Raw genomic sequence first — 12,150 nt, 5'->3', positions numbered from 1 at the left:
CAAAATTGTTTCAAATGAAGTTAAAGACAACTAAGTTCTACTACAGCCATTGTATGGAAAAACTAAAGAAACTTTTTGGCCAACCCAATACATTTCCTTTGTTTTTATGCCCTTGTAACTTGTTGAGGCTGGTGACATATCTGCCTCCTACCCAGGAGCAAGGGTACAAAACAGGCCCAGAACTGCAGGTTCACCATGAAGCCAGGTGAGGAGGGTACTTCTCAGATGTTCCAGTCACTCCCTGACCATGAATGGTCCAAGGACTGATACTGCAAATCACAAATGAAGGTAATTTCTCCAGTGATGAGAAAGTAAGGAGAGACTTTTTAAAAGATATAGTAAAGATGCTACAAAAAAAATTGAGAGGATGGGACAAGATAGAAAGAGAGGGAAGTGGAGAAACAAATGTAAAAGCTTGGGACTTCTTTAAAAAAAGCAATTCCTCAAAAAAAAAAAGTCTTCAAAAGTCTTTAAAAGAAAACTATTTCCATTCTAGCATTCTATGGCCAGCCTACTAATCAAATATTAGGTTAGAATAAACTTTCAGACATATAAGGTTTCTCATAGACATGACCTCCTGTGATCCCCTTTTCAAAAACCTACAGGAGTATGTGCCCACCAAAATGAGGAAGCATGCTGAGAGGACTGTCTAGAAAATAGGACACGACAGAAGAGAAAGCAATGGGATCCAGGTGAGGTGCGGACTGCACTGAGGAGTTTTGCAGTTCTGTCAGAAAATGTGGGCCTGAATTAGTGATTGGTACTGCGAAACATAAGCCAACAAAACAAGTGCAGAGAAAACAAAAATTTGAACTGGTAAAGAAACAAAATCACTGCACATGCTCGTTTTGAGCAATGTTTAGTCATGAAAATATAAACACTGAATATTGAGAAAATAAAAAATTATGTAACAGTTGTATTGAGAAGAGATGAATCTTCACCTTGCATAGTAAGAAGTCCATAGACAATGTCTAAAATTAAAAAAAAACTGTAATAGTAATAAACATACAAACATGGACTTAAATCACACAAGAAATAAGTTAAAAAGTTGAAACAAGTTGCTTTTAATAAGCAGTAATCAGCAGCAAGGAAGAAACTGGTATGTTTCATCATACACCTCAAAGTACCATTTGAGTTTTTAACCTATTATATAAAAGCAACATACTTAACCATTTTAAAAATAAATAGAACTACTACAATATGCAGCCTTATGATCAAGAAATCAAATTTACAGGAATGAAAACTACTAGGAAAAAATAAACACTAAGAAAACACAAGCACTGTGGGTTTGGTTTGGTTTTATTTTTAATTAGGAAAAGCTCTTTTCCAACTTTAGGATCAGTTATCTGTGGTCCATCCGAGCTTTAGCGATGTCTCATTAACAAGACAAAACAAATGAACCAGGAAATTCAAATACAGCAAAGTTCATATAAATTATCTAGTTCATTCACCTGGCATAAGAAAATGTCCTAATACAAAAGCCCTTTCCATTCTATGGCAAGAATACCAGCTATTCTATGGCAAGTATAGCATTCTTCTGAATGCTCTCTGAAGATAAAAAATTACCCACCATAATATAGGTATATTAGTATTTTTCACATAGAAAATAAAATTTTATGTAGTTTTATAATCTAAGTAAATTTTTATAAAAATCAGTTATTAGATTTTATATAAAAATGTTAATTACTTAGCAACTTTATGAACTACTCAACAAAAGAATTTTTCTTCTAGTTAAGTATTTACCTGCACTATACAGGCTGATGCAAAAGTAGGTTTATAGTTCTTTGTACGGAAAGTAATACAATAATTAATAAATAACAATACAAGAATAAACTGATGTACTCACAACTGTAAACCTACTTTTGCCCCGCCCTGTATATACTAGGTATAGCAGACAGCTCTGCTTTCTAAAGATAAGGCTCCACCTACAGGCCTGGACAACAAAATTCACAGAGGTAAATTTTGATGGCAAATATTTACAAGGCATAAATTTATAAATACGTTGTGTACAAAAGTTATATAAAATATTACTAACTTATAAAAGTGTATTTTCTATCGACACTATAGAAATAAAAATTCTGGGTGTCAAGATAGCAATTTTAAGCAAACACAGAAGCAATCATTTTTATTCAGACATAAACATCTTCCAATTAAACATATTCTCACACTAAAAATATAAGTATAAAAGCTCTCTCCAAGATATTTTCTGTGACTTATGTTCAATCACTCATGCAGTACTCCCTTCTCAATCCCTTCCTACTGCAGTTTTACTATAAAAGTCTGCTTTACATAGAAGAAGACTTAATTCAACCTACAAGACTTCAAGGTATTTCAGGACAAGATGGACCTTCTATTCACCTATCTATCCTTTGCCCCTGTGCCTCTCCATACTGTTTCAAGAGGTTAAAGCTCCTAGTCTGCTGCCCTGACTCCCAATCTCTAGGCAGCTTGTGGCTCTGGTTTAACACACAAACTCATCAAACCTCAGAATAAGCCTATTGGTAGATACTGTTATTTCCATATTACAGGTGATACAAATAAACTATATACCAAAAGGGTACTCATGAATTTGAAAATTTCTAAAGATATCTATGAATGTATTTGTTTAAGTGAGATGTCCTTCTGTACTGAAGAGCCATTAAATACCAAATCATTCATTTGAAAATATTCAATTACAGTAAGTAAAAAACGCAATTAAAACTTTAATAGGGAAAATGTTATCTACACATGTAGTTACCAAATTGAGTCAATGATACAGTGAAGAAAGCACTAGTTAAAAAAATCTGTTCAAAAACTCAAACTCAGACGTTCAACAATATTCTCCTGGCTACCCACAATGCAATGGGATAAGAGTTCCTGAATGGAGTAAGAGGCTAGAAGCTCCCTCCAACTCTGAAATGGTTTAATTCTGTGCTTCTACACACAGTCCAGTCCCATGTAAACTTGGGAAAATCCTTGAAGGTAGCATGTTGGATACTGACATACCATGTCAGAAAAAGTCCAGCTGAGTCCATTTCTCCTTCTCCACACTAAACAGAATCAATTTTCTCTCAGGCTGAGCTCAAAAGCAATACTTAAACGAGTTTCTGACAGTCAACTCAGCAGTGATGTGCTTGCATCACGGAAGGCAGACAGAGGAACCTCAGCTTCACTCTTTCCACAGCAAGCACCAAGTAGGCCTGTGGAGCTGTATTTTTGCTCTGGGCCTCTCCATACTGTCTCAAGAGGTTAAATCTAGAGAAGGCAACCAATCCCTGCTTGGCTGGTATTTTTCTCCCTGTCACCATCGGATTTGCATACACAAATGATTCAGAGAAATCCAAGGCTCCTATGCAGCTGGTGCTTTCCTATTAGCAGTTTATAGATGCTGACATTAAGAATAAGTTCTCCAGTTCTACCTAACAAAGTCAAAACAAAACCCTAAAGCTGATTTAAGCACGTCAAATAGATGCACAAGAATTCTTATACCCCTGGGCAATGTGGTGGCGCAGGCACAGGGGCACTGATATGAGGTCAGTGCCACCACACAGTTGTATGCCTCTGGCAAATTTAGCTTCTGTCTTCACCTAGTAAAGGAAGTTATTATCTCTACCCTGCAGGGTGGTTGTAATTCTTCAGGAGATAATTTATGTAAAGAGCAACGCCTCACCCAAAGATAATGTTCAATCATGTAACTGTAATGATGACAATCTGTTGCAAACATTAAACACCTTCTAGAAACATTCAGTGTTCCTAAAAAGTAGGCAGCGGTACCACTTTAAAGATTAAGAGTCTCTTTAAAAAATAATCACATGTAGAACCCCAAAGGGAACAAAAAGTACATTCCTTATAGTTCTTCAGTAAGCCCAAACACTGCTTGACTTATGTTGGCTCAGAAGAAAGTCACATCACTTTACAAAGATCAAAAATGTATAGATTTATCTGTTGGGGAAAGTACCATACCAAAATCCAGAGAGCAACACCCTGGCTGGTGTGGCTCAGTGGGCTGAGTGCCGGTTTGGGAACCAAAAGGTTGTTGGTTCAATTCCCAGTCAGGGCATATGCCTGGGTTGTGGGCCAGGTTCCCATTTGGGAGCGTGTGAGAGGCAACCAGTTGATGTATCTCTCACACGTTTATGTTTCTCTCCCTCTCCCCGTTTCCCTCTCTCCAAAAGTAAATATGTTTTCTTTTCAAAAGAAAGAGCACCAATTCAGAGTTCTTAATTCATATTAACTATCTGATGGTTTTACTGTCTCATAACATAGAATGATATAATTATCAACATATTTTTATATTAAATAGACTATGCCCAGATACCTTATAAGGGCTATTCACATTCGGACACTTCTTTTAGAATGAGTTGAAGCCCTGGCCCATGTGGCTCAGCTGGTTGGAGTGTCATTCCATAACGAAAAGGCTGCAGGTCTGATTCCTGGTCAAGGCATGTATGGGAAGGCAACCAATCACTACTTCTCTTTCAAATCTATCTATCTATCTATCTCTACTTCTTTCTATCTCTCTCTCTCCCCCCCCCCTCAGGTGAGGATAAAAAACATTGTAAAATGAGTTAAATAAACAGTTTCTAGAACACCTGGACACACCCATCTTGCTAGGAGCAGTAAGTGTCACCTCATAATGCGGTGAATAGATCAGATGAATACATCTGATGAATAGATCAGAATCACCCCAGGTCATTGTACAATTAATTCTACTGTTTATTCAGAGCTATAAAAAAGTCTTTTATGTAGAGTTCAATTCCAGATTAACTGATGAACTTTGTTTATAATTATACTCTCTCTTCGAAAGAAAGCCTCTTACTATAGATTTAAAAACATGTTTAAATCAATTATTCTTCCCATCATATTTCAGAAATAGGTAAATTCTGAAAGTCAGTTACTAAAGAAGTTATTTGGTACCATATGCCTACCTTTTGTCTTGCAATAAAATCATTAGTTCCTACTTTTGAATTTCTGAAGGATGCTTTTTCCATTCTCAGCTTCCATCCTTTGTCTAATAATTACTTATAGTCATCAAAACTAAATAATTTTTAAGCCTAGATCCTGGTACCCATTTCTCTTTGAAATAATAGTTTTTAATAATCGTGTATCTTAATCTTTTTAAACCCATGCCCCTTTATACCCCATACAATGTTACTTAAAATTAAATTAAATTAACAAGTGACCACAAAAATTAAAAATCAGAACAATGGGAAAGAGCACACAGGACCTCCAAAAAGTCTCCAACGCACCGAAAATAACAGATCTCACAGCTCAGCGGCTCCAGCTCACTCTATCTGAGCTCCTTCTGCACAGCCTACAGTCATCTCTTCCTCTCTTTCCCCTTTATAACTACTTTTAAAATTAACAGATCCTCTGTCCCCATGACCATACTCCAAAGGTGCCTACGTTTACACATTCCTTCCACCCCTCCTCAAATCCTACTTTTTCTACTAAAATCTGACAAACCTTCAAGGCCAGCTTCTTACTACTTCCATCTGACACCCTCCATCTCTCCCTTACTCCTCCTTAGTTCAACACTTACAGAAAGAAAAGAAGGCAAATTGACCAGGCAGTGCCTGAAAATTAAGAAGACAGTAGTTATTTACTCTAATATTGATTAACAGCTAAAGCCACAGATGACTAGAGGGCAAACACAAAGTGATAACAGAAAACACCTAAGTAACATAACATCAACATATGTAAAGAGGTGTGACTCCTGTATCTGAAGGTAATCAAGGAAAAGTGAGTACTGAGGAAAATGGTTAAATGTTTGGGGCAGGTGGAGATGGTAGGGAGAAGACTGAATTGAGGGAATTGAGACGACAAATTAGGTATGCTAAAACAGGTGAGAACAAATCACTGTAGACTTTGAACACTGAACGGCAAGATAAAAAAGATGCTAGGAATTGAAAACAATTTAGAATTTATAAATTTAAAGCAACTTTATTTATAATTTGCATGGTTGAAAAAAATAACGAGGTAGTTCAGACAAGTGTACACATGACTAAACAATAAAATTAAGATAGGGGAATTGGACAAAATTACGGATAGGAAACGAAATAAAGGCAATATAGACTCAGATATTGTTCATAAGATTAACTAGAGAAGGAAAGACTTTCTAAACTGTTTGAATATGCCAAAAAGTCAGATAAAAGGAAATACACCAGCTACCTGAACACCACAGGTGTGTTTTTCTGTGAGTCAATGTTTCTCTTCTAAAGTAGTAGGAAAACCTGTTTTGAATGGTTCACATTGAAAGTATATGACACTATAGATATAATACCACGTAATAAAGTTGTAAAATCAAAGAATACAAAAATAGATACCACATTCTAAACGGATTTTTAAAAGATCACTTTCTAGGAGCTCCCCCTTCCATTTTCTAATACACTTATGTAATCTGCCAAATTATATAGCTGACCTATATAATCTAAAAGATCCCACTTCTAATAATCATATACCTCCTTGCCTTTCAGCCACATTTCCTTTGTACAGAGGTGAAATGGAGGTAGAAAAAGGAGCTGATGCTGTAACCATTTTGTTATGTTTTACAAGTAAAATGATTTCAGGCTCCTTTCTGCCTCATTTGTTAGTAACAATTTTAACACCAATGTAAACTGACAAATAAGATGACTGAAATTTAACACTGAAAGGCTTTATGGTACAAAGAAACTAAACTGCAGTTAGGGAATCAAATAAGAAAAAAATGTATACTTTATCATCATTCTAATGGTAAAAGTCACATTAAAGGCTTTATCTTGCATTGCAGCACAGTTTACCTCCTAACAATTTTGTTTTCCTTCCCTTTAAAAAGTATTTTTAATTTATTGCATTTGAGAGGGTAGGGAGTGAGAGAGAGAAATACCAACTCACTGTCCCACCCACTCATGCATTCATTGGTTGCTTCTTATATGTGCCCTGACTGGAGATGGAACATTCAACCTTGGGGTATCAGGACAACGCTTAACCGAGTTACCCAGGCTCCTTCACTTTTGATAGACTAAAAACTTAGAGCAGAATCATCCAGCTGCAGGATTTCAGAGCAGGGGCAGACCTTCTGGGTTAAGAGTTTCCTGTTGTTGGTCAGGAGCGGGGCTGCTTGAGATGAGGATTGCAGAGATGGAGTGGCCCCATGACACACAGGTTGGTGTTGACTTTGGAGAAATAACTAACTGCTTCATCTGAACCCCAGGGTGAAAAACTTTCCCTTATATGTCCATCTTTTGAAGAGTACAGGACTGTACACATGTAAAGGGTTTAGTGTTAGTAACAGTATGTTACTAAAATAAAGAATCGAGCTTCTGGCAGGAAAGGTAGTTCAAAAAAGCACAACTAATTGCTAGCAAAGTCACCCAAACTTACTCAAATGCATTCTTAGAGATTGAGCAAAAAGGAAAAAGAACTCATGGATATGGACAACAGTGGTGATCGCTGGGGGCGGGAGGGGGAGTAAGAATATAAGGGGATTAAATGATAATGGAAAAAATACAATATAGATTAAGTTTTTTAAAAAATGCCTTCTTACCAAGATATAGCCAATAAAGTTTATCTAGCCTGTAATAAGTATCTTTAAAGTTTTAGTAAGAATTTATAGAGGATTCTGCCTAACAACTAGTGAGTTGTTTCACTCTGAAGAAGGCAAATGCCAGAACAGAAGACACTGAGGCTCAGCCAGAAGTATGTAGTATGACTTACTTATAAATGAAGGGAATAAAACTGATAAAATCAGGCTTTCAAAACAAAGGTCCCAAGGCACTGCCTAGTGATTAGGCAAGTCAACATGAACTCGTGCACACACACTCTAAAAGCCACAGGGTCAGAGCGAAAAGGAATTTAAATTAAAGGTGAGCTGACAAGTCAGACTTGAAGGAAAATTTCCTTGTTAGCTTGCTAAGCACCTAAGGGAGACAGCTGAGTCTACCTCCCAACAAGAGTTTCAGGCTAAGTGTTACTGTGCTGCTATGTATGAGGAAATAGTCACACAAAAGAATAACCCAGAGGAAATGGTTGTTGACAAGGAGAAACAAGCTATATTTAAACTAAATATTAATATTTTAAACATTGCAAATGTTCACTGTAATGATCATCACCTTAATTCAACCTTTTACCACCACTAATGCTTGGCACTGCCAGGATTATTCATTCAAAATTCACAATACAGGAAACTTGGGTAAACTCATTCAGGGAAGCGCCACTGCTCTCAGGTCACCGGTAAGGACCCTGTCTACTGCTTCCTACCTTTATTCAGCAGACCTCTACGAAGGTTCTTCAAAAAGCCGGGTCTGCCTCTGGTACAAGGCAGAAACCACAGTCTGTCTGGCCTTCGAGGACTCCTAGTCCAGGACAGAAGACCAGTCACTAAACTACAAATTACAATACAGGGTGGTGAAGCAATAAAGAACACACAGCCCCAGCTGACCGTATTTGCTTCTTAACAAGAGATTTTACTGCAGTGTTCCACAGTTTTCACATGCTCCCATTTCCAGTTCCTCTTAAATAGAGAGCTTTGCTTGGTTCTCAACTGTGCCATCAAATGCTAAAACAGAATCTATCATCTCACTTGTAGCATTCTATGGCCATCTCTACCACCATTTGGGAATGGAGATACTTCAGCCTGATATACCACTATTAACTGAGCATTTAACTGGAGAAAAGTCGTCATCCATACTACCCAATGCTCTTTCCTGCGTGGTCTTGGGCCACACTTCTCACACTCTGGCCAGGTATGACCTGAGGCTGACCTGCCATCCAGGCGAAGTGAGGATGCTACACTGGAGGACCAGCCCAATGACCGTTAAGGGCTAACCCACTCTAGTCCTTCCGCTGCACCTTGCTGTGGGCTCTGCCACTCCCCATCTCAACATCACCTGCTACAACGCCACACTTTTCATTTTTAAACCACCAAGAACAATTAACAGACCATCAGCAAAGAAACCATTATGCGCCACTCAATGATTTGCAAATATTTCAAACTGTATTTCAAAGCTCTGTATTGCCAAAGCATTATGGACTAGTCAGGCCGGATTCAATAAATAGTAACGTTTTCTGAGCATCTCTATTGAGCAAAGAGCTTCAACAGGGACTGGCTAGACTCTTTTTCAATTAAAATAAAAGAAACAGGTTTGGAATAAAAAATCCCCAAATGTGCATTTAAAATTGGTCTAGTGGCTTGTTTAAAAAAACCTTCAGAGCAATTCCAAATGTTCAGAGTTCCAGCACTTTCTGAAAGCATGGGTGGTGATCTTTCTGGTCCTGGGTTTCTTAACTACGCCTTCAAAATGTCACTCTAGATTTTCAGTGAGAATAGTCTTAAATTGTCCAAAAGAAAAACGGTGATCCACCGGGCTCAAAGTTGCGAGGAAAACCCTTAGTATAAAGGGTCTCTTAACAACTTACAGCCAAATTAAGACTGACCTAGGGGAAGGAGTTTGGGAACAGAAAAACTACTCACACTGCGGACTCGGTTCACAACCTGGAGGCAGAGCCGCCGGGAGGGCGCACCGACCCACAAAATAACAGCAACTTCCCAGCCCGGGCCCTGCCAGGAGTCACGTGCCCGCGGCGCCCCCTCCCCCAGGGCCCCGGGCAGAATGGAGACGCGGCCGCCAGCCGCGCTTTTCTCGCTGTGACCTCACTTCGGCCTCAGGTCGAGCCTCCCCGCCTGAAACCCGCACCAGTGCAGGGGTCTGAAATGACCAACACCTCGCGCAGCGGCGCAGGCATCCGAATTTTTCAGCCTTCACTTCCTCCCTCGTGTTCACCCATCGGGTCGCCCCCCAGCTCATTCCGCGAGCCCGTCCGTCCTTCTGCGGCCCGTCCTTCTGCGCCGTCTACGTGACGGTGGCAGCCAGAGGCGGGCAATGAAGGGGCGCGAAAAGGGGCCGCTTGGCCCGCTCTGTCCCTAAGGCTCATGTCCTTCGGCAGTGCAGCCCTGCGCGAGTTGGAGCCCTCAGCCTAGTCCGCGCGTAGGGACACAACGCACGCCGCGGCGACTGACCCGCGGCTGCGCGAGGACCGCGGTCCCGCACCCGCTTACCTGCGGCGGCTGGGCTCTCCGCCCGCGCCGTCCCCAGCCGCCAGGAGAGGTGAGGTGGCGACTGGACCTCGGCACCGAAGACCGGCTGGGCAGGACGCCCTCGAGGGAAGCTGAGGAGGCGGGGCCTGCCAGGGGCGCGCGCGAAGCCCCAGCGCCCGCCGCCACAGCTACCCTTGGAGCCGCCTGGGCCGCAGGCGACCCGGCAGCCCCTCATGAATGGGACGCGGCGGCGGCGACACCGGGCTAGCGGCGCGCAGACCCCGCCCAGTCACGTGATGCCGCGATGCGCCGCCTTCTCCCGGCCTTTCTGCCGGTCTGGCTGTCTCACGCGTCCCACACCCCTGCCTGCCTACCTCCTACACTGCTGGACTGGGCCTCCACCTCACTAGTGTTTGCAGCAATGGGAGCGTTACTTTTCTAAAAATAAAGTTTCTTCTGGTCTCCATGGCAACTCTGGCACATCACGTGGAACTTAGAGACCAGTTGCCAAAAAAGAATACATAGTATTCAAGTGCAAAAAGTATAGGGCATGAATGTTTCCCACTTTTGATCACCAGTAGCGCTTCTAACTGGTTACTTTCTCCTGTCCCCTTTCCACCTCTCAAATCCTTTTACATCCTTTTAAATATATACTATTTAAGGAAATGCAGTGCTCAATATTATTGTTGCACACTAAGTTTTGTCTTTTTATAGCCTATTCTATTATTGAAAGTTATGAGTGAAAGTACATGTATATTACTTCCAAATAACATTTTATTTCTCATGATGCATTGTATGGATAAATTTTATTGGGTTAGCTAAAAAGTCTGTTGCATTTTTTTTCTCCATAGGATGGCTCTAGTAGCCTTTAGTCGTTTTTAACTTCATTTGAAACAATTTTGTTAGATTGTATTGTGACAGCTGTCATTTCAACATGCGTTTTAAAACTTATCAAAATTGGTGAATTTTTGTGCCACCGTTTTAATATTGAAGAAGGAAGAAAATATGCAGGATTTCCGCATATTATGCTTTATTATTTCAAGAAAGGTAAAAGCACAACTGAAACACACAAGATTTGTGCAGTGTGTGGAGAAGGTGCTGTAACTTACCAAATGTGTCAAAAGTGGTTTGCAAAGTTTCTTGGTACTATTGACATTTTGGCCAAATCTTTGCTGTGAGGCTGTGTTATGCATTGGAAGATGTTTAGCAGCACCCCTGGCCTCTACCCATTAGAAGCCAATAGCAGGAGGTGGCCAACATATTCAGAATATCTGAATCAAGAAAGTTATTGCTGAAAATGAAAAATGTGTCTTATTTTATGGGGAAAAAAAGAGACATAACTGATTTTTTGGCCAACCCAGTAGCTTTGAGGATATTGAGAAAAAGTTGTTTATGTAAAGTTCCTGTGTGGTGAGCCCACATGGAGTGTGCTATGAGTGCACTGTGCTGGGAAGAGGGAACCTGCTCCTGGTCACAATGCTCCCCTTGGCTGGTTCCACAGAAGGAACCTTTGGCCTTTCTCTCATATTCATCCAAGTTTTGCCTCATCCGTAACCAAAGTCCAACAAATACAGGTGGTTTTATTGGCCTAAGCACACCAGGAATTTTCCTCTTCTTTGCCTTTCACCTGATTTCATAAGCAAAATAAAACTTTCAAAAGACAGGGACTGAAATTTTCTCTCCATATTTCAAAACATTTTACTCAGCTAAGGAAAAGGGGAATTAAAGAGAAAAAAAGCTGAATCCTCAGTTTCTACATCAATAAAATGGAAACAGTAATGCCTTTCTCACAGTATTGTTTCGAGGATTTCACACAATTACCTATGAAATGCCTAATTTAGCTTAGTATCTTGACCCTACAACATGCCATGGGTGTTCAGTTTCTTTCCTTTTTTCCATGTTTCCCACTTAGACTTTTAGGTTTCTCTCAGACTGTTTTCAATACCTCCTGCCTTGGGAGGGAAGTGTTCTGCCAAGCTTCCTTTCTTCCCTTTGTCATTCAGGAAGCTATATCCATCCCTCACTTCCTCCAACTTTAGATTTAATACCTCACCCTGAATGATTGGTTCACATATCTAGATTTCCTCATTCTCTGGTGTCTACCTATTTTACTCCACCACTTAAGCAAACTGGATATTCATTAAATATCTGTTGCA

At 40.1% G+C, this 12,150-nt stretch overlaps 1 protein-coding gene across 1 annotated transcript in view; it reads right to left on the bottom strand.

Moving 5' to 3' along the window:
* Positions 1–10,223, bottom strand: part of LPIN2 (lipin 2) — a 95,119-nt gene extending 84,896 nt beyond the window's left edge. The window contains exon 1 of the mRNA XM_037060709.1: positions 10,016–10,223. The gene's annotated coding sequence lies outside the window, so the exon portion shown is untranslated. The remainder of the gene's footprint in view (positions 1–10,015) is intronic.
* Between the last annotated feature and the right edge of the window lie 1,927 nt (positions 10,224–12,150).

The sequence above is a fragment of the Sturnira hondurensis genome, unplaced genomic scaffold (genome assembly GCF_014824575.4).
Source record: "Sturnira hondurensis isolate 20B ecotype Veracruz unplaced genomic scaffold, ASM1482457v3 Scaffold0012467, whole genome shotgun sequence".
Lineage (NCBI taxonomy): Eukaryota > Metazoa > Chordata > Mammalia > Chiroptera > Phyllostomidae > Sturnira > Sturnira hondurensis.
Note: the sequence above shows the minus strand (reverse complement) of the source record. Positions and strands in the feature narration are given on the sequence as shown.